Source organism: Hemitrygon akajei, chromosome 6 (genome assembly GCF_048418815.1).
Source record: "Hemitrygon akajei chromosome 6, sHemAka1.3, whole genome shotgun sequence".
NCBI classification, from domain to species: domain Eukaryota; kingdom Metazoa; phylum Chordata; class Chondrichthyes; order Myliobatiformes; family Dasyatidae; genus Hemitrygon; species Hemitrygon akajei.
In genome coordinates, this window is record NC_133129.1 from 44,891,012 (window position 1) to 44,913,393 (window position 22,382).

General features: G+C 41.4%; 1 protein-coding gene across 1 annotated transcript in view; it reads left to right on the forward strand.

The window, feature by feature from the left end:
• Window positions 1-3,608: 3,608 nt before the first annotated feature.
• Window positions 3,609-22,382, forward strand: part of LOC140728712 (uncharacterized) — a 93,560-nt gene continuing 74,786 nt past the window's right edge. Inside the window, exons 1-3 of the mRNA XM_073047673.1 lie at window positions 3,609-3,707; window positions 8,176-8,311; window positions 16,073-16,119. The gene's annotated coding sequence lies outside the window, so the exon portion shown is untranslated. The remainder of the gene's footprint in view (window positions 3,708-8,175; window positions 8,312-16,072; window positions 16,120-22,382) is intronic.

Below are 22,382 nucleotides of genomic sequence, written 5' to 3' on the forward strand. Positions count from 1 at the left end.
ACATCGTACTCCAAGTGGGGTCTAAGGTCTGAAACATTACTTCATGGCTCTTGAACTCAATCCCACAGTTGATGAAGGCCAACACACCATACACCTTCTTAACAACACTGTCAACCTGCGCAGCAGCTTTGAATGTCCTGTAGATGTGGACCCCAAGATCTCACTGATCCTCCACACTACCAGGAGTCTTGCCATTATTATTAAATTATATCTTCAAATTTGACCTACCGAAATGAACCACTTCACACTTATCTGGGTTGAACTTCATCTGCTACTTCTCAGATCAGTTTTGCATCCTATCAATAACACTCTGTAACCTCTGACAGCCCTCCAGACTATCCACAACACCCACAACTTTTGTGTCATTGGCAAACTTACTTACCCACTCTTCTACTTCCTCATACAGGTCAGTCATAAAAATCACAAAAAGGAGGGGTTCTAGAACAGATCCCTGCAGAACATCACTGGTCACAGTCCTCCATGCAGAATGTGAACCATCCACAACCACTCTTTGCCTTCTGTGGGCAAGCCAATTCTAGATCCACAAAGCAAGGTCCCCTTGGGTCCCATGCTTCCTTACTTTCTGAAGGAGCCTCACATGGGGAACCTTATCAAATGCCTTACATATATAAATCCATATATACTACATCCACTGCTCTACCTTCAATGTGTTTTACATCTTCAAAGAATTCAATTAGGTTTGTAAGGCCTAACCTGCCCTTGACAAAGCCATGCCTCTCCAAACGCTCATAAATCCTGCCTCTCAGGATCTTCTCCAACAGCTTGCCCACCACTGAAGTAAGACTCACTGGTCTATAATTTCCTGGGTTATTGCTACTCCTTTTTTGAACAAGGGAACAACATTTGCAACCTTCCAATCCTCTGGTACTACTCCTGTCCCATTTAATGATGCAAAGATCATCGCCAGAGGCTCAGCAGTCTCCTTCCTCGCTTCCCACAGTAGCCTGGGGTATATCTCGTCTGGTCCCAGTGACTTGTCTAACTTAACACCTTTCAAAAGCTCTAGCACATCCTTTTTCTTAATGTCTATACACTCAAGCGTTTCAGTCCACTGTAAGCCATCCACACAATTGCCAAGGTCCTTTTCACTGGTGAATACTGAAGCAAAGTATTAAGTACCTCCGCTACCTCCTCTGGCTCTATGCATGTTTCCACTCTCACTCCTGATTGGTCCTATTCTCACACGGCTCATCCCCTTGCTCGTCACATACTTTGCTTTGGGGTTTTCTTAATCCTGCTCGCCAAGGCCTTCTCATGGCTCCTTCTGGCTCTCCTAATTTCATTCTTGAGCTCCTACCTGGCATCTTTGTAATTTTCTAGAGCTCTAACAGTACCTAGTTTCCTGAACCTTTCAGAAGCTTTTCATTTCTTCACAACTAGATTTTTTTTTTACATCCTTTGTACACCATGGTTCTTTTACCTTACCATCCTTTCCCTACCTCAATGGAACTTATCTATGCAGAACGCCATGCAAATGCTCCCTGAACATCTGCCACATTTCTGCTGTGCATTTCCCTGAGAACATCTGCTCCCAATTTATGTTCACAAGTTCCTGCCTAATAGCAGCATACTTCCCCCTACCCCAATTAAATGTTTTCCCAAATTGCCTGCTTCTATCCTCTCCAGTGCTATGGTAAATGAGATAGAGTGACCACCACCACCAAAATGCTTTCCCACCAAGAGATTTGACACCTGGCTCGGTTCATTTCCCAAAACCAGATCAAGTACAGCCACTCCTCTAGTTGGCTTATCGACATACTGCTTCAGGAAACCTTCCTGAACACACCTAACAAACAACACCCCATCTCCTTGCTCTAAGGAGATGCCAGTCAATATTAGGAAGTTAAAGTCCTCCATCACAACAACTATTATTATTGCACCATTCCAGAATCTGCCTCCCTATCTGCTCCTTGATGCCTCTGTCACTATTGGGGGGGTCTATAAAAACACTGAGTAGAATTATTGCCCCCTTTCTGTTTCTGACTTCCACCCACAATGACTCAGTAGAAAATCCCTCCATGACTTCCTCCTTTTCTGCAGCCGTGATTCCATCCCTGATTAGCAGTGCCACACTCCCCCACCTCTTTTGCCTCCCTCCCTGTCCCGAATGATCCCAAATTCATCCAGCTCCAGCCCCTTAATGGGACCTTTCATGAGCTGGAGTTGGCTGTACTTCCCACAGGTGTAATCATCAGGGAGATTATCAGGGTCCATGAATTCCCACATCCTACAGGAGGCGCATTCTACTGCCATATTTGCTGTCCTGCCGGTATCGTACAATGGGCAACCAAGACCAAATCTTCTAACCTGTTTTTTTTTGGGCTCAGCCTCTTCTTATCAAAGCCTCTTGACTGCTGGCCTATTCCCGACAATGGCTGCCCTGTTTGCCCCTTCTGTACTTTTATTTAATTCGTGGTTTCATGCTCCCATTGAATGTCTGGAATGTCTGAACACCCAGGAAGCTTTCCTTTTATACTAATTTCTCTGACCTGCGAGTAAACTCTTCGAAGTGCTGTGCTCCTGATGCTGATTGGACCTCTGGACATAAATGTCACCACGTACATTTAGAAAGTGAGATTCACTTTCTTGTAAGCATTCACAGAAAATACACAAAGAAACAGAACAGTATCAGTGAAAAGCTGTACACAAAGAAAGACAACCAAACTGCACAAATGGAGAAAGCAAGAAATAATAATAAACAAGCAATAAATATCCAGAGCATGAGATGAAGAGTCCTTGAAAATGAGCTTATAGGTTGTGGGACAGTTCGGTACTGGGGTGAGTGAAGTTGAATAGTTATCCAACTGGTTCAAGAGACTGATGGTTGAAGGGTAATAATTGGCCCTGCACCTGGCGGTGTGGGACTTGAGCTCCTGTATATCCTTGCTGATGGCAGCACAAGAGAGAGCATGCCCAGGATGGTGGTGGTCCTTGATGATGGATATGGCTTTCCTATGACACTGCTCCTATTAGATGTGCTCAATAATGGGGAAGGCTTTACCCGTGGGTTGTATCCACTTTTTTAGGGTATTTTTTGTGTCCATTCATTTCCAATCCACCCAAAACTAAAGACCTTACGAATAAAGTGCTCCCAACCCTCCACTAATGCTGCCATTATTGAATGACTACTTTATGTCCTCTTGTGTTAACCCAACAAACCATTGCTAACTGTAATCTGTGTAGATGTAAAGGTACTTCGCCTATTTCTATCAGTAATGCTGAAATTGAGAATGATTTTATAGCACAACGTCAGCTCAATGCTCGAGCTGGGGCAGTATTTCCCAACACCCCCTAAAGCACGTTCATACCTGTCAATGCCCCCCATAAAGCCACTTCAAACAAATCCGATTAAAACAATCAATATACATCGTTTAAATTTTGGAAAATTTGCCAAATCCACCATAATTCTTGTGCGCAATCACTACTAACTGATCGGTGGTAATTTACCTGCCAGTCGGGCCCGCTGAGAGAGGGGAACGGCGCTGTACAAACGCGCATGCTCACTGGCGGCCCCGACCCGCGCGTGGCTGCGGTGCCCGCTCGGTTGCCGGTGCCGGTGCTGGGGGGTCGAAGTCGGACTGGGAGATGGAGAGCCGGTCGGTGTCGGATAGCGAAAGCGACGAGACGATAGTGGAGGGATCAGTCCAGGAGAGTGAAGACGAGGCGGAGGACCGACACCTGGACAGGTGTGCGAATGCTGAGGAAAACGTGGCGCGGTCCTGACGAGGGGTCTCGGCCCGCTTCTCCCTATCGATGCTGCCTGGCCTGCTGTGTTCCAGCGGCATTTTGTGGGCGCGGTATGCGTGTTAGGCCGCGTGCGATTCGGCTTCGCCCCTCACGCCCGCCTTTCCCTTCATCTCTGTGACAGCCGCTAACCAACAGCAAAGCCTCGCCCATTCCATGCTTACTATTTCTATTCCGCGGCTGCCTTCGAGTCACCCAGTTTCTCTAAAATATTTGCCTCTCCTTTATGTCTTCATCTTTCATGTATTAGACTTATGCACTTGCTGAGAACTAGGATATTGGGCTTCATATTTTGGCCGCCTTCCCTACCGAGACCATCCGTTTTCTAATAACCTTATACAGCATTACAGACTTTGCAACACCCACAAAATGCTGGAGGAACTCAGCTGGTACGATGGAAATGTACAAGTGTCCACGTTTTGGGGCAACTTCGACTTTGGATTTGCTGAATTTCTCACCATTTGTCTGGCTTTGTGCTAATCGTTACTCTGAATTTCATGTCAGCAATAAATTTAATTGCACCCTGGTATATCTGCCAATAAACTGATCTGAATTTGAGAAAGTGGATTTTGCTCTTAATCCCTGAATTCCAAAGGGGCCATTTGGTCTAGGACACCGTTTTTTCTGGCCTTGTACCTGCTCTCCTGATGTGTACTCCAGTGGGATTTCATGTTGATCTTGCTGATTTTATATGGAGAAACTGAATGCAAAAAAGGATTCCTGTATTGGGGGCCATGTCATACATTTTTCAAGCATAATCCTAATTTTTCAATCATTGAGTTCATTTATTTATATTCAGTTATTGAGATACAGCATGGAATAGGCCCTTCGGGCTGCAATGCCCAACAACCCTGATTTAACGCAAGCCTAATCTTGGGACAACTTGCAATGACCAATTCACATACCAACCAGTACGTCTTTGGACTGTGAAAGGAAACCCTGAGCACTCAGAGGAAACTCAATGGTCACAGAGAACATACAAACTCTACAGATAGTGGTGGGAACTGAACCCAGGTCACTTGTACTATAGAGTGTTGCACTAACCACTACAGCACTATCAGTAAATTTATAGTATTTAAGGGAATTATGGGGGGTGGGGTGGTTCCATTGCTTTAATTTTCCACCTTGCTGCAGCTTCTGACTTTGGTCTCCTAAAACTTAATGTCAAGGAATGTCATCTTGTGTTTCTACAAGGCAGTTTCAGCAGAGGATTTCTCAGCATTTTCTATTTGGTTATCAGCTTGTGTAGAGTTGTAGCACAGAATGGAGCCATTAAGCCCATCAGATCTATAAATCTGATATCAACTACTCTTAACTGCCCCCTTCCTTATGCTCCCCCATTTCTCATCTGAGTCCTGATAGCAAGGAAATTGATGGGGAAGAAGGTCTACCTATGAGTTTTGTATGGGCTGCTGTTTGTGTAATTTGGTGGTTTATACATGGTGAAAGGTGAGATGCTGGCTATTAATTGATTGGAATCATTATATGTAGAGTCAACAGATACAGCACTGGAGGATTTGAGATTAACAGCAGTAATTGTTTCTGCTCCAAAGTGGAAGTGGAAATTGTATTGGACGGAATATGAACTGTTCGCTTCAAAATGAAGTCCAGTAAAGGTGCAGGCAGTTTAGTCCAACTAGTGACATTGATCAAGGTGATGAATAAATTTGTGGTGAGGTGATGCTGATTCTAAGGATAGTCTTTGGTTTCCTTATGTTTAATTGGAGAAAGTAATATCTCTGAGAATTGAAATGTTAGCTTAATATAATGCATTATCAAACTAATCCAATATTTGTTCTATACATTATCTGTTTATATCTGTTGTGTTGCCAAATGCTTTTATAACTATTAACAAAGATGGGGATTTTCTTTGTCTCTTGAGCACTATTATAAAGCAAGATTTCTAATTTAAGATGCTGTAGGTATCAGTAATCTAAAATTTAAAAAATGGAATTATTTAGATGCTAAAGAAATATCTGTGGATAGATACAGGATCAATGTTTTGGGTCAATCCTGTTTCATCAGAACTGCAAATGTAGGGATTCTTCAGCTGAACTTGGGTAGAAAAATGGAGATTTTTGTAAGATTCCTGGTAAATTGTGATGAGATAGGTTAAATCTAGAGAGATGATTTGTATAGTATTGTACAGTTGATGATTAGTAAGTTTGCAGATGACATTAAAATAGGTGGAATGTTGGAGAATGAAGAAGATTATCAAAAATTACTGGGAAAGTTAAGTGGGCTGAGGAATGACAAATGGAGCTTAATTGAGATAAGTGAAAGGTGTTGCAGTCTGGAAAGTCAAATGCAGGTGGAGCTATCACAGTGAACAGAGGAACCTTGGACTACACATACATGTTTCACTGAAAGAAGTCACAGGTAGTTGGTGAAGGCTTTTGCCATCTGACCTTTATAAATCAGGGCATTCTGTAAAAGCTGGGAGGTTTTGGTGCAGTTGTATAGGATGCTCATGAAGCCACTCTTAGAGTTTTGCATTCAGTTTTGGTTGTGCTGTTACAGGAAATATTTTATTAAACAAGAAAGTGCAGAAAATATTTGCAAGGATGTTGCCAGGACTCAAAAGATTGAGTTATAGGCAGGCTAGATTCTTATTCCTTAGTGTAGGGAACTAAAGGGTGTAAAATCCATGATGGGCATAGGATGAAAATACTCAGTCTTTGTCATCAGAGTTGGGGAATCAAGAACTGGAGGGACCTGCGGATGGTATCATTGTGGAGTGAGCTGCCAGAGGAAGTGGGTTGAGGCATTGCAAAAACAGCTTTTAAACAACAGTTGGGCGGGTACAAGGATTGGAAAGGTCTAGAAGTTATGGGCCAAATGCTGTCAAATGGGACTAACATGGATAAGGAACTTGGTCAGCATGAAACTGTTGGGCTGAAGACCTGTTTCTCTGCTTGTAACTCTATGACTGCGATAATGATGCAAATCTACGACAAATAATGGGACAAACAAAGGGATAGAGAATGCTTAATAATTTCTTAGGCACTTTAAGGTTTTTAAAAGAAGCAGAGTAATTCAGGTTGCTTTTTGCTGCAGGGAATTGCTTAGTTCCATCCAGGACTTATTGCCTGTTACATTGCTGGTGTTCGGGCAGCAGTGAAGGTCCTCCATCTCTGTATATATGGATTCTTCATTGCTGTTTCTGTAACATTATTTTTGACCAGTTGGAGTTGTTAGTCCTGAGCTGAATCCTTGAATCTGGAAGACCTTTGGACCACCCTTAGTCTAGACTCCACCCTTTGACCTTTTTGGCATGGGTGACCCTACTAAGAGTCAAAGCACAAGGCCCTAACTCCAGCCAAAATAGCTTTCCAGGTCATTAAGACATGCAAGCCGCCAAACCCCATGAGAAAGTTGGGGTTCTCTTGGAGGATTCAGAACTTTGGCAAGTACTTCTGGAGTCTGTAAGCTGTCATTTGACAACATCATTTCTTAGCGCTCTCAGATATACCCTTTGTTTTATAGTTAAATAATCACAAAGTTTTTATAGAGTAGTTGTTCCTTTGACAAATTTGTTAGACGTAACAATTCAGGCTTTCAAAGCAGGTAGCACAATTAGCTCAGTCAGGATCAATTTCCCAATGTTGGAATGTCAAAAAAGAGGGCATAGATTTTTAAATAAGAGGAGGGAGTTTTAAGGAGAATTTGAAAGGGAAGTTTTTCTTACCGAGAGGATGGATGAGAAATAGAACTACGTAGTTGCCAGTGGAGGTGATGAAAACACTTAAGGGACTTTTAAACAGGGATTTGAATAAGCAAGGCATTTAACTGAGGATTTGTATAGAAATATACTGCTTTGTTGGGACAAAAATGATTGGCATAGGTATGGTATGCCGACATGCAGTTTTCTTCATGTACAATTCGATAGCTATTTAAGAATATAATTTGTATGCTTCTAATTACGTTGCATCTTGTCAAATATTTCCCTTACTGTAATTTTATTTTGTTTTCATGTAGGATGCTATTTATTCACAAAAATGCTTTTCAGCTGTACCATACAAGTGATTTCACTTCAGGGAAAGAAGCCCCATTTAGAGGTAATACGGTTGAGTTTGTATATCATCTCTATTTTCTGTGTTTTTTTTTCTGTTCACATTCCTCCCACAAGAAGGCCTTGCTTTTATGGCCAGATTCACCAGATCAGGAATTCTCTTGTATCTGCTGAGAGCTCATTATATATGTTAGTGCCAGTGAGCTGATAGCTTTTCTAGAAAGTGTGTATCCTTAGTTTTGATCTATTCTTTGGGGAAATTCAACTTCTTCTGCATACTTCCAATAAAAATACCAAAGCCCTTCACTCTTGTCTTGCAACTGCCCTTTTTGAAACATATTATTTGAAATGTACTACTGCCTGCAAAAGTGAATATTAACCTTTCCTATTTGTTCTAGGAAGTTCATCTCCTGTTATTCAGCTGATACCTAAAACCAAACGTTTTCAATTGCATATGAAAAATCAACAGCAGGTGAAGACTCTGGTATGAGCTGCGATATTGACATAGTCTTGTAGAACAAAGGATAAGTGATAGTAAATATGATTTTGTTTTATTCTGATTTTTAGTAGCTGAAATTAGAGGTAATTGGGAAAGGAATTTGAATTTTTATTTAAAGTTTCACTGGAATTTAAAAGCTCTTGTATATTTTTTTTCTTCTGTACCAATATGAGGATTTGAGAATTTTTTTTGCAATAAGTCATTCAGAATTCCTGAAATTTCTCTTTTGTTATTTCCAGTGTCAATTACACTTGATCTTAATAGTTGAGTCTTGTTTATCACCAATTTGCTGCGCAGACAGGTCTTTTTTCCTCATGCTTCATGGTAGGTTCAGGCCTAATTGTGGGACTAGCATGATTGGGATTTCTGCCTCTCAGGAAGGTAGATAACAAGATATTAGCCTTTTAACCTACTCCAAGATCAATCTAACCCTTCCTTCCCACATAGCCCTTTTTTTTATCATCCATTAGTCTATTCAGTAGTTCCTTCAATGTTTAATTCTATTATGTACTACAAAAAATTGTGTGCTATATGATAGAATTTGTCAAGACTTGATCATTAAGTACTTTCTGCATGAATATGGCATACACATAAGTTCCTTGCTAAACCTCAGTGCATGTGACCTGCACGAAACTGCATGGAGACACCTTATCATGAATAGAAACATTCAGTGCATGTTTGGCTGTAGCTTGCTTTGGTGCAAGAATTGCTTTTGAATAGTGCCATACATAGAGAAGCAGGCTTCTGTAGTTCATTTGAAAGCTGTTTCTTTGTACGTAGAACATTGAAAACCTACAGCACAATACAGATCCTTCGGCCCACAATGCTGTGTCAAACATGTACTTACTTTAGAAATTACCTAGGGATACCCATAGCCCTCTATTTTTCTAAGCTCCGTGTACCTGTCCAGGAGCCTCCTAAAAGACCCTATTGTATCCGCCTACACCACAGTCACCGGCAGCCCATTCCACGCATTCACCACTCTGCGTTTTTTTAAAAAAAACTTACCCCTGACATCCCCTCTGTGCCTACTTCCAAGCACCTTAAATCTGTGCCTCCTCATGTTAGCCATTTCAGTTGAGGGAAAAAGGCTGCCTATCCATATGATCAATGCCTCTCATCATCTTGTACACCTCTGTCAGGTCACCTCTCCTCTGTTGCTCCAAGGAGAAAAGGCCAAACTCATTCAACCTATTCTCATAAGGCATGCTCCCCAATCCAGGCAAACCCCCTCTGCACCCTTTCTATAGTTTGCTCATTCTTCCTGCACTGAGGTGACCAAAACTGAGCACGGTACTCCAAATGGGGTCTGACTGCGGTTCTGTACAGCTGTAACATTACCTCTCGGCTCTTGAACTCAATCCCACGGTTGATGAAGGCCAATGCACCATATGCCACCTTAACCACACAGTCAACCTGCACAGCAGCTTTAAGTGTCCTATGGACACAGACCCCAAGATCCCTCTGATCCTCCACACTGCCAGTAGTCTTACCATTAATACTATATTCTGCCATCATATTTGATCTACCAAAATGAACCACCTCACACTTATCTGGGTTGAACTCCATCTGCCACTTCTCAGCCCAGTTTTGCAACCTATCAATGTCTCGCCGTAACCTCTGACAGCCCTCCACACTATCCACAACACCCCAATCTTTGTGTCATCAGCAAATTTACTAATCCATCCCTCCACTTCCTCATCCAGATCATTTATAAAAATCACGAAGAGAAGAGATCCCAGAACAGATCCCCGAGGCACACTGCTGGTCACCGACCTCCGTGCAGAATATGACCCATCTACAACCACTATTTGCCTTCTGTGGGCAAGCCAATTCTGGATCCACAAAACAAGGTCCCCTTGGATCCCATGCCTCCTTACTTTCTCAATAAGCCTTGCATGAGTACCTTGTCAAATGCCTTGCTGAAATCCATATACACTACATCTACTGCTCTACCTTCATCCTCAAAGTCACATCCACAAAAATTTCAGTCAGGATTGTAAGGCATGACCTGCATGACAAAGCCATGCTGACTGTTCCTAATCATATTATGCCTCTCCAAATGTTCATAAATCCTGCCTCTCAGGATCTTCTCCATCAGCTTAACAATCACTGAAGTAAGATTCACTGGTCTGTAATTTCTTGGGCTACTCCTTTTCTTGAATAAGGGAACCAACATCTTCAGCCCTCCAATCCTCTGGAACCTCTCCCGTCCCCATTGATGATGCAAAGATCATTGCCAGAGGCTCAGCAATCTCCTCCCTTGCCTCACACAGTAGCCTGGGGTATATCTCGTCTGGTCCCTGTGACTTATCCAACTTGATGCTTTCCAAATGCTCTAGCACATCCTCTTTCTAAATGTCTATATACTCAAGCTTTTCGGTCTGCTGCAAGTCATCCCGACATCGCCAGGGTCCTTTTCTGTAGTGAATTCTGAAGCAAAGTATTCATTAAGTACCTACACTATCTCCTCCGGTTCCTTACCCACTTTTCCACTTTCACACTTGATTGGTCCTATTCTCTCACTACTTATAGAACATAGAATAGTACAGCACAGTACAGGCCCTTTGGCCCACAGTGCTGTGCTGACCCTTAAACACTGCCTCCCATATATATACCCCCAGCTTAAATTCCTCCATATACCTGTCTAGTAGTCTCTTAAATTTCACTAGTGTATCTGCCTTCGCCACAGACTCAGGCAGTTCATTCCACGCACCAACCACTTTCTGAGTAAAAAACTTTCCTCTAATATCCCCCTTGAACTTCTGATCCCTTACATTAAAGCCATGTCCACTTCTATTGAGCAGTGGTGCCCTGGGGAAGAGGCACTGGCTGTCCACTCTATCTATTCCTCTTAATATCTTGTATACCTCTATCATGTCTCCTCTCATCCTCCTTCTCTCCAAAGAGTAAAGCCCTAGCTCTCTTAACCTCTGATCATAATGCATACTCTCTAAACCAGGCAGCATCCTGGTAAATCTCCTCTGTACCCTTTGCAATGCTTCCACATCCTTCCTATAGTGAGGCGACCAGAACTGGACACAGTACTCCAAGTGTGGCCTAACCAGAGTTTTATAGAGCTACATCATTACCTTGCGACTCTTAAAATCTATCCCTCGACTTATGAAAGCTAACACCCCATAAGCCTTCTTAACTACCCTATCTACCTGTGAAGTAACTTTCAGGGATCTGTGGACATGTACCCCCAGATCCCTCTGCTCCTCCACACTCCCAAGTATCCTGCCATTTACTTTATACTCTGCCTTGGAATTTGTCCTTCCAAAGTGTATCACCTCACACTTCTCTGGGTTGAACTCCATCTGCCACTTCTCAGCCCACTTCTGCATCCTATCAATGTCTCTCTGCAATCTTCAACAATCCTCTACATTATCCACAACACCACCAACCTTTGTGACATCTGCAAACTTGCCAACCCACTCTTCTACCCCCACATCCAGGTCGTTAATAAAAATCAGGAAAAGTAGGGGTCCCAGAACTGATCCTTGTGGGACACCACTAGTCACAACCCTCCAATCCGAATGTACTCCCTCCACCACGACCCTCTACCTTCTGCAGGCAAGCCAATTCTGAATCCTCTTGCTCTTCACATACTTGTAAAATGCCTTGGGGTTTTCCTTAATCCTGCTTGCCAAGGCCTTCTCATTGGCCCCTTCTGGTTCTCATAATATCATTCTTAAACTCCTTCCTGCTAGCCTTATAATCTTCTAGATCTCTATCATTACCTAGTTTTTTGAACCTTTTGTAAGCTTTTTTTTCTTCTTGACTAGATTTTCAACTGTCTTTTGTACACCACGGTTCCTGTAACCTACCATCCTTTCCCTGTCTCATTGGAACATACCTATGCAGAACACTACGCAAGTATCATCTGAACATTTGCCACATTTCTGTCGTACATTTTCCTGAGAACATCTGTTCCCAATTTATGCTTCCAAGTTCCTGCCTGATTGCTTCATATTTCCCCTTACTCCAATTAAACACTTTCCTAACCTGTCTGTTCCTATCCATCTCCAATGCTATGGTAAAGGAGATAGAATTGTGATCTTTATCTCCAAAATGCTCTCCTGCTGAGAGACCAGACACCTGACCAGGTTCTTTTCCCAATATCAGATCAAGTACAGCTTCTCCTCTTGTAGGCTTATCTACATATTGTGTCAAGAAACCTTACTGAACACACCTAACAAACTCCACCCCATCTAAACCCCTTGCTTTAGGGAGATACCAATCAATATTTGGGAAATTAAAATCTCCCAACATGACAACCCTGTTATTATTGCATCTTTCCAGAATCTGTCTCCCTATCTGCTTCTTCATGTCCCTGTTACTATTGGATGGTATATAAAAAAACACCCAGTAGAGTTATTGACCGCTTGCTGTTCCTAACTTCCACCCACAGAGACTCAGTAGACAATCTCTCCATGACTTCTTCCTTTTCTGCGGCCATGATACTATCTCTGATCAGCAGTGCCATGCCGTACCCAACTTCTTTTACTTCCCTCTCTGTCCTTTCTGAAACATCTAAAGCCTGGCACTTGAAGTAGTCATTCCTGCCCCTGAGGCATCCAAGTCTCTGTAATGGCCACAACATCATAGCTCCACGTACTGATTTACGCTCTAAGTTCATCCGCTTTGTTCATGATATTCCTCGCATTAAAATAGACGTATCTTAAACCATCAATCTGAGCATCCCTTCTCTATCACCTGCCTATCCTCCCTCTCTTTCTCTCTTTGTGAGCCAACCACCCCTTCCTCTGTCTCTTCAGTTCAGTTCCCACCCCCCAGTGATTCTAGTTTAAACTTCCCAATAGCCTTAGCAAACCTCCCTGCCAGGATATTGGTCCCCCTGGGATTCAAGTGCAACTCGTCTTTTTTGTACAGGCCACGCCTGCCTCAAAAGAGGTCCCAATGATCCAGAAATCTGAATTCCCTGCTCCAATCCCTCAGCCAGGCATTTTTCCTCCACCTCACTCCATACTAATACTCACTGTCGCGTGACATAGGCAGTCAAGATTATTCCCTTTTGTGGTCCTGCTTCTCAACTTCCTTCCTAACTCGCTGTTATCTGTTTTCAGGACCTCCTCCCTTTTCCTATCTATGTCATTGGTACCAATATGTACCATGACCTCCCATTTCACCCTCCCATTTCAAGATGTAGTGGATGGAATTAGAAGCATCCTGGGCTCTGGCAACTGGGACGCAAACTACTATCCGCGTTTCTTTCATGTGTCCACAGAATTGCCTGTCTGACCCCTTAACTATAGAGTTTCCTATCACTGCTGCCATCCTTTTCCTTTCCCTACCCTTTTGAGCCAGAGGCACGGCCACTGTTGCTTCCCCCAGGTAGGTCACCACCCCCAATAGTACTCAAACAAGAGTACTTATTGTTAAGGGGGTCAGTCCCAAGGGTACTCTCTAGTATCTGTCAGCTGCCCTTCTCTCTCTTGATTGTTACCCACTTGCCTGTCCCTCGAAGCCCAGTGTGACTATTTGCCTATAGCTCCTCTCTATCACCTCCTCACTTTTCCTGACCAAATGAAAGTCACCAAGCTGAATCTCCATTCCCTAACCCGGCCCCTAAGGAGCTGCACCTCAACGCACATGGCACAGTTGTGACCGTCGGGGGGCTGGGAGTCTCCCGGATGTCCCACATCTGACACCCAGTACAGAACACCAGCCTCACAGACGTACTTCCTTTTCCTATCCTTCACAAGTAACTTGCCTCGCCTTGACCTGTTATCTCTCCCCCCTCTCTCCCCCCCTCTCTCCCCCCTCTCTCCCCCCTCTCTCCCCCCTCTCTCCCCCCTCTCTCCCCCCTCTCTCCCCCCTCTCTCCCCCCTCTCTCCCCCTCTCTCCCCCTCTCTCCCCCTCTCTCCCCCCTCTCTCCCCCCTCTCTCCCCCCTCTCTCCCCCCTCTCTCCCCCCTCTCTCCCCCCTCTCTCCCCCCTCTCTCCCCCCTCTCTCCCCCCTCTCGCCCCCCTCTCGCCCCCCCCCTCTCTCCCCCCTCTCTCCCCCCTCTCTCCCCCCTCTCTCCCCCTCTCTCCCCCTCTCTCCCCCCTCTCTCCCCCCTCTCTCCCCCCCCTCTCTCCCCCCCCTCTCTCCCCCCCTCTCTCCCCCCCCAACCAAGCACCCACTCTATAAAGCTGTCTTCTTTCTAAACTCTTCCCATTGGTCTAACTCACTGACATCCATGTGCCGCCTGCACAGTTGTTCCTCGATTGTACTTGAGGGTAGCTACCTTCTCTCAGCAGAATCAAATATCGCTGTGATGATTGTATGCTCTAGTATCATTGTTTGGTGACAATAAAGTAAAGCAATTAGAATCAATTTCAGTCAGGATGGTGTAGATAATGCATTTTGGCTTCCAGCATCTTCAAAGCAGCTATTATGGTGCTTGATTCAGTCTGCAATATGATGCAGCAATTAATGCTGTTGCCTCAGCTCCAGGTACCTGAGTTTGATCCTGACCTTGGGAACTGGTTGTATGGGGTTGCACATTCTCCCTTCTTCATTTCATCAGTTTGTTCCAGTTTCCTCTCGCATCTCAATGATGTGCTGGTAGGATAATTGTTTACCATGTAAGTAATTGACAAAGGAATCAAAGGGCAATGATGGAAGTGGAGGAAATAAATTGTAAGGTTACAGAGAAATAAAAGGAGGATGGCACAGTTGGAATTCCTGTGTTGGGTGTGGGTAATGAGCTGAATCACAGCCTGTTGTATGTTGTAAGTACATTAGAAACAATTAAGACATGACAGACAGTAAATGCTGGAATCTGAAGCAAAAACCAAAGTGCTGGAGCAATTTGGTGGTTGAACTGCACCTGTAGAGACAAAATGTCAATGTTTCAGGTTGAGACCCTACATTAGGACAGGTGTTCACAACTCAAACTAACAAATGCATGACATAGTGACATAGCGAAACCTGACTGAACAAGCATCAGGCAACAAAAAAGGACATTTAAAGATCCAGATACTTTGTGGTTAAAAATACAAGAGCCATTCTAAAATAATAATCTACATGTGTACTTCGGCATCTTAAAACAGAATAAAGGATTGTATCCGAATTGAGTTGTTTTGGTGATGCTTCCCCTGCAGCTTGCTTCCTATTTAATATTCAGATTCTCAATGTCAAAGTGTATCACTAGGCACATTGTGGTGATGGATTTTGTGGAAAGAGATGTCCCTTACCTAGCATTCTTTAGCAGCAGGTTCTTTCAGTATCTAGGATTTGTAGAACTGTTGCAGTGATAGAGCAGTACTTTTCAGCTTGTGGGATTTCTCTTGAATCAGAATCAGGCTTATTATCACTGAAATATGTCACAAAAATTACTATGAGATATAATAAAAGTGCAGAAGAGGAAAGGTGAGGTAGTGTTCACGGGTTCATGCATCGTTCAGAAATCTGATGTAAGAAGGGAAGAGCTATTCTTTAAAATGTTGAGTGTAAGTCTTAAGACTCCTGTGCCTCCTCCTTGATGCCCTCTGCATTCAGGAAAGGAAGTTCAGTTGAGTGGGAACTCTGAACCATGATTAATTGTTCATGTATTATAGTATTTTTGTTCAGTCTTATCTAAAAATATAATAAATCAACACTAAAATAGTAGTTATTTATTAATGTAAGATGTAATTTATCACCTCTCACATTTTATTTGCCACATTATTATATGATCTCCATTCATTCAGAACATTTCAAAGCATTTAGTATTTAAGCATTTTTCACACTAAGATCTGAAAAAAAAATCTAGCGTTGGTAGCCAATACGCTTTCTTTCTCTTTGTAGGCTTACGATGATGCAACACAGTTGGGGCAATCACAGAGATTACTGAGGTAGGATTATATGTGATATTTATGTTGTGGCACGGGGAAAAAGTACACACTCAAGACAACAACTACTTTTTTGGGTTTTATTTCCTTTATCTATTTTAGATGTTTAAGTGCCAGAGAAGGATCTTAAAACAAAACGAACGAACTTTACAATCAGATCCCGCTGTTACAATCTCTGTTTAACGTTCGATCCATACACTGGTGTGTCCACCAATTGCTTATGCAGTATAAAAATACAAAGAAAATCGCACAAAACTGATACAGTACTAATACGGTACTAATACAGTAGTAGCAATTCTGAAAGAACACAATGCAAACAACATTAGAATCCCCCCCCAACCCTGTACCTTATACATCGCAGTGACAAATGTAAGCGAATACATCTCATCTGAGACGTCTACTACTTTTTAGTACACGTGCTGAACTTCTGAACGGAGACTAAACATTCACGTGACGTGGTTACATGCACAATCAGTCATGATACAGTAAAGTTAGACAAAAGGTACACTTTGGCATGACTTTTACAAGATATTGCCTGGTAGTTAAATTACAGGAAGACTAACCTGTTTGGCTGGTAAGGAACTTTGCAAGCCACGCCATCCAACCCGTCGAGACCTTTACTCATGAAAATCTAAATCGTCCACATGTAAAACGTCAAATTACCGATATTCCCGATTCGCCAACAAGCATAAACGTATTCACATGGATATTGTAAATTAATGCTCACCTTTCTTCACCATGCCTTGCACCTCTGGGGGAACTTGATCCCAAAGCCCCACCAGCTCCTGTAGCAGAAAGAAAAATGGTCTCCCCGTTATCCTGTGCGTGAGTAATGACGTCACCATCTCCACTTAAAGGCACAGACAACTATTCTTGCATTACCCAGATGAATGCCTGAGTGCACTTTATTTAATGATAATGAATAGCATTCAATGGTCACCCGGTTACATTTAGTAATCAGATATGTTTCTTTAATGTAGTTATTAGTGATTCTTCAGTATTATTTACTTTTGAGTCATTGATTACTCTGGTGCTTGATGTCATTAAAGGTCAGTGATGGGTGGCCAGAGGTCATTTTGTTTTAGAAGGTTTCTCTTTGAGTTGCTTCTCATTTGTTTCAACCCATACCCATTCCTATTCTAGGTGGCATAATTCCTTAATGGCATTGATAGTAGAGAATAATGTGTAACTGTATAACTTGTGATAGCTGTTCTCTCAAACGAAGTTCACTCAAACTTCAAACTTTGACCTGCAATATGCATACAGTGCTTGTGTTTGTGCATGCATGGAGGCTGAGATCCAAGCTGTTGTTGTCATTCAAACAGAAGAGGTTAGGCCTTATGCTCAGCATTTGCAAGACAAAATCCTGTACCCGCTGGACTACTTTGTCTCCCAACATGAAAGTTTATGGCAAGATCCTGGAAATAATGGACCACTTCCTATATCTTGGGAGTTGCTTACTTGTGTGAAAGATTGAGGATGAAATTCACTGTTGCTGATTAGAACAGCCCTCGGTCATTTTGATGTAAGCAATATTTGACAATAAAGACCTTTTATCTGACACAAAAGTAGCAGTAACCCTTTCCCTCCTAAAACATGTTTCTGAGACCTACAGCTGGTTTCTCAAGTCAGTGGAAAGATATCATCAACATTACTTTGATCCTACCATTAAATATAACTTTATCAACCCCTCCCCTGCCCATGCTTTCCCCAGGGATTGCTCCCTCCATGATTTCCTTGTGCATTCATCCCTCCCCACTAGTTTCCCTCCAGTCTCTTATCCCTGCCAGTGGCCAAAGTGCTGCACCTGCCCACACACCTCCTCCTTCATCTCCATTCAGGATCCCAAGCAGTCCTTCCAAGTGAGGCAGCACTTCACCTGTGAATCTGCTGGGGTCATCTATTGTATCTGATGCTCATGGTGCTGTCGCCTCCCTTAGATTGGTGAGACCTGTTGTAAATCGGGGGAACCACTTCATCGAGCACCTTTGCTCCATCCACTGAAATGGGGACTTCCCAGTGCCAAACATTGATTCCAATTCCTATTCTGCCATGTCGATCCATGGCTGTCTCTTGTGCCAAGATGAGGTGACCCTCTGGGTGGAGGAGCAAGACCTTGTATTCCGTCTAGATACCCTCCAACCTGATGGCATGAATATTGATTTCTCCTTACTGTGACCAAATTCAGGAGGGGTGGCTCCTCTATTCCTCACTCTGACCTTTCACTTCTCACCTGCCTATTACGTCTCCTTGGATCCTCTCCTTCCTTTTCTCCTATTGTCCACTCTCTTCTCCTATCAGCTTTTCTTCTCCAGCTCATGACCTTTCTCACCCATCTGGCTTCACATATCACCTTCCAGCTAGCCTCTTTCACTCCCCCCCCCCCCCCACCTGTTTATTCATGCATCTTTTCCCTTTCTCCTCAGTCCTGAAGAAGGGTCTTGGTCTGAAATGTCAACTATTTACTCTTTTTTATCCAGCATTTTGTATGTTGCATCAATACTGCTTTCATAAAATCTTCAATTCAGTGGAAAGATAAGTTGATAAACACTTAAGTCTTTTCCAAGCTTAAATTACCTTCGCATTGAGGCTCTAGTTACTTCTAGTTTGTTATGCCTGGCACCAGTCATCTCAGAATAAGTACTGTACAATATTCTTGTCAGAGGAAAAGATTCAACAAGGTTTTAGGCCTTGAATGTTCAAAGTGGAGAAGGGGAATTTGGGATGATATTTAGAACTTCAAGTCTGTGCAGCAGGAGGACACAGAAATCCTCTGTAAATGGCAGAAGCGATGCACCTCCTCACAAACAACTACTCACCAGCCGCCTTCAGGCATCTCTTGCCTCTTCTGTTTAATTGTCTGTGATTTCTAAAATGCCTACTTCAAAGTCTACATAACCAGCAAAAAAATTAATCCTTTATCCTGTGCAGCTGTTTAAGAGCAATAAAAGTTGATAGTTTTGAAATCTACTGGCTGTTGATGGAGTAGCAGTGTTTTTATACACTGCTATAGCTGCTATTCAACTTAATTTACTGTTTCCAACTTGTTTTGAAAACTTACTTTTAAACACAATATTGTTTTACAATGAGGGGTACCAAAGTTACTATAAAAGAAGAGCACCCTCCTATAACTTTGGAATCTATTCTGGAGGCACTTTGGAAACATAAAAATGAACTTCCAGAGAAGTTCCAGTAGAAATTCCGGCAACTCTGCACTGAATTTAAACGAATGGAGGTAAAATTGGATTCTATTCAAAAAACTTTAAGTGAACACAATAAACGGATAAAAGAGATTGATGACCTGAAAAAGATCTGTGATAAACAGTCAAAGGTTAATGAAAAATTAAGACAGAAGATTATCGACTTAGAAAATAGAAGTAGAAGAAATAATTTACTAATTCTGGGTTTTAAAGAGTTAATGGAAGGCAACCAGCCTTTGGAATTTTTTGCAAACCTTTTGGCTAAGTTACTTCCAAATATTTTAAAATCTCCACCTAAAATAGACCGAACACATAGATCGCCAGTACCAAGACCTCCTCCAGGAGAATGACCCCATTCAGTGATAATTTGTCTTCACGACTTTCAAAGGATCCTTTAATTCGTGAATCTCATTGGAGAGGTATGATTGATTATGAAGGCCAGAAGATCAGAATTGTGGAGGATTTTTCACCCGAGATGTTGAATGAACGCTTCAAGTTTTAAAAGGTTATGTTGGAATTGTATAATACAGGTTTTAAGCCCTCTCTTCATTTCTCTGCTAGTCTTAGAATCATTTTGAAAAATGGCTCTCAGAAATGGTTCCGTTCGACTCAAGAGGTGCAGGACTTTCTAATTTCCGAATCCGTATCAGAAGCTTAACTGTTTAATACATAAATCTATGTTGCATCTGCCTGATGTGTCCTTTTTTTTAGAATCAGCAATCTGTTCATTATTTTCTTTTATGAACAATTGTTTTTTTTTACTTTTGGCATACCTTCATATCTAATTTTTTTTGTACTTTTATTTCTTGCTTAGAAAATTAAGGATTTAACGTCAGTAAGTTTTCATTGAGTTAATACTTTCCAAGTTAATATGTTCTGAATTTTCTTAGTTCTTTTTAATATTTTACACTATATTTTTGGAGCTCAGCCAGTAGATTGTTTTGGGAGGGTTAGCTGTCGACTGCTCTTTGGTCGACTTTCTTTCTTTGGGTGGGGTTGGGGGGGTGGTTTTCTTTTTTTATATCAGCTGTTTGGTTCTCTTGGCTTCATTTGTTGCTTGGCTACTTTATTTGCATTGTTTGGATTTAATACACATTCCAGCAGTTTTTATTCTAACCTCGCTTTTAAGTATTATTTAAAATGGATCATACTATTAATTTACTTAGTTTTAATGAGAAAGGATTAAACCATCCTGTGAAACGTAATAAAATATTTAATTATATTAAGAAATTGAATGTCTCGATTTTTTTTTACAAGAAACATGTTCGTAAATCTGATAGTTTACGTCTTTTCAGCCGTTGGAAGGACCTATTGTTTCATTCCTTCTTTCAGGCTAATGCCAGAAGAGTTTTGATTCTTATACACAGTTCAGTTTCTTTCATTCAACATAATGTAGTGTCTGATACCAATGGGCGTTTTGTTATGGTGTCAGGGAAATTAGATAGTAAATTAATGGTTTTTGCTAATTTGTATGCCCTGAATATAGATGATCCAGGTTTTTTAAAATGCTTTTTTTCGCTTTTAACAGATTTAAGTCTGTATTCTCTGTTTTTAGGAGGAGACTTCAACTGTTGTTTACACCCTGTTTTAGATCTGCCTCCTTTATCCAATCTTTCCTAATGAAATGTGATATTGTTGATGCTTGGACTTTTTGCATCCAACAGATAGATAGTACTGATTTTTTTTTCTTATGTTCATCATACGTATTCCAGGATTGATTTCTTTTTGTTGATAGTCAGTTGATTCCATTGGTTTGATCCTGTGAATATAAAGAAATTGCTGTTTAAGATCATGCTCCTGTGTTTTTATCTTTAAATCTTCCGGGTGTCTCCCAAATAAACAGATTCTGGCGTTTTAATCCAACTCTGTTATCTGATAAAGATTTAATTTTTTTTTGGAGAGATTAATTACTTTTTTTGAAGAGAATATGGTAGAAGAGATTTCTAGTCTTACTTTATGCGATGCTTTTAAGGCTTATATTAGAGGACAATTTTTTTCTTTTACCGCAAGTGTTAAGAAAAAAGCTAATAAGGAGAGAATTGAATTAGCCAATCAGTTGAAACAATTAGACCAAAAATATGCTTTGGCTCCAGATCCTGTATTATATAAAAGATGTGTTGAAATTAAAACTAAATATGATCTGCAATTGAAACTCAATTTTTAAAAGATAAAAGTCAGTTTTATGTTCATGGAGATAAAATGGATAAACTATTGGCTAACCAATAAGACCTTTATAGTTAAACGCCAAATTAAAGAAATTTGTAAAGCTAATGGTGATAAAACATCTGATCATTTAGAAATAAACAATATTTTTAGAGAATTCTATTCTAAACTTTATAGTTCTGATCCTTGTAAAGATAATACTGTAATTAATAATTTCTTAGTTTGATTAAACATTCCTTTGATGTTTAATCCATCAATTAAACTTTCTGATGATAATCGATAATTGCTTGATCAACCCATTTCTTATGAGGAAATTGCCGAGATTATTCACTCCTTGCACTCGGGGAAGGCTCCAGGTCCTGATGGACTTTCTGGAGAGTTTTATAAGGCTTTTTCCTCTTTGCTTATACCCCACTTATATTCAGTCTTTTTGGACTCTTTTAAATTGGGTAGGTTGCCACAATCTTTTTATGAAGCCTCTATTTGGCTTATTCTTAAAAAGAATAAGGATCCAACTGAATGTTCTTCTTATGGACCAATTTCCTTACTTAATATTGATTCTAAAACTTCATCTAAACTTTTGGTTCATAGGATTGAAAATATTTTGCCACCTATTATTTCTGATGATCAGACTGGATTTATCAAAAATCAATATTCACACTTTAATATTTGTTGTTTATTGAATGTTATTTATCCTCCTAAAGAGATATCAGAATGTGTGATATCCTTAGATGCTGAGAAAGCCCTTGATTGGGTTGAATGGAATTATTTATTTAAAACTTTAGAAAAATTTAACTTTGGGCCCGATTTTATTCAATGGATTAAATTACTTTATCAGTCTCCCTCCGTTCAGGTTCTTACTAACTCTTAGAATTCTAAACCATTTAAACTTCAACATGGAAC